The sequence below is a fragment of the Salvelinus sp. IW2-2015 genome, linkage group LG15 (assembly GCF_002910315.2).
Source record: "Salvelinus sp. IW2-2015 linkage group LG15, ASM291031v2, whole genome shotgun sequence".
Lineage (NCBI taxonomy): Eukaryota > Metazoa > Chordata > Actinopteri > Salmoniformes > Salmonidae > Salvelinus > Salvelinus sp. IW2-2015.
Window position 1 is genome coordinate 60,869,963 of NC_036855.1, and position 935 is coordinate 60,870,897.

At 44.7% G+C, this 935-nt stretch overlaps 1 protein-coding gene across 1 annotated transcript in view; it reads left to right on the forward strand.

Annotated features, from left to right (window-relative positions):
• nrn1lb (neuritin 1-like b) overlaps positions 1-935 on the forward strand; it is a 4,715-nt gene that overhangs the window by 169 nt on the left and 3,611 nt on the right. The gene's annotated exons all lie outside the window — the stretch shown is intronic.

The following is a 935-nucleotide window of genomic DNA, read 5'->3' on the forward strand; positions in this document are numbered from 1 at the left end:
CCACACCAGATACTGACTGTTACTTTTGATTTTGACCCCCCCTGTCACGACTTCCACCGAAGGTGGCTCCTCTCCCTGTTCGGGCGGGGCTCGGCGGTCGGCGTCGCCYGCCTACTAGCCATCACCGATCCATGTTTCCTTTTCCGTTTGTTTTGTCTTTGGTTCTGTCACACCTGGTTTTCATTTGCTTTGATTTCTGTGTGTATATTTACCCTGTRWCCCCGCTTAGGTTTGTGCGGGATTCTTTTTTCTTGTTGCTTGTGGAGGCTTTCCTCAGTGTATCTTTTGCMTGTAGTGATTTTAGTAAGGTGCGTTGTGGTTCTACGCCTTACGGGTGAACTGTTTGTTCCSATTGGGTTTTGGGTATTTGTACTGGACTGTGTTTGTTTTGGACTTGCCCTGATTAAAAATMACACGCTACACTGACATTTCTGCTCTCCTGCGTTTGACTCCTCACTTACCTTCAGTGCGCTCGCAACACCCCTTTTGTTCAGGGACACATTATTCAATTTATGTTAGTCACATGTCTGTGGAACTTGTTCAGTTTATGTCTCAGTTGTTGAATCTTGTTATGTTCATACAAATATTTGCACATGTTAAGTTTGCTGAAAATAAACACAGTTGACAGTGAGAGAACGTTTATTTTTTTGCTGAGTTTATATAAAGCCCATATTTCTCAGGAGCACTGCTTTCTCTTCTATCTCTCTACCAAACTATTGACAAACACACTGCATTGTGAGTTTGTGCTATGTGCTATTTTACCTCCACTAAATGCCCTTAATACTGAGATTGGAAATGAGAATGCTCTAATCCAGTGTGCTATGATGTGACGTCCCTGGTCCAAGCTTTCCACAGCTTGCCCTCCACCCCTCCCCTACACACACATCCCCTGGATGCAGCACGTCGGCCCTTTGCTCTGTTAATCCAGTGAACAC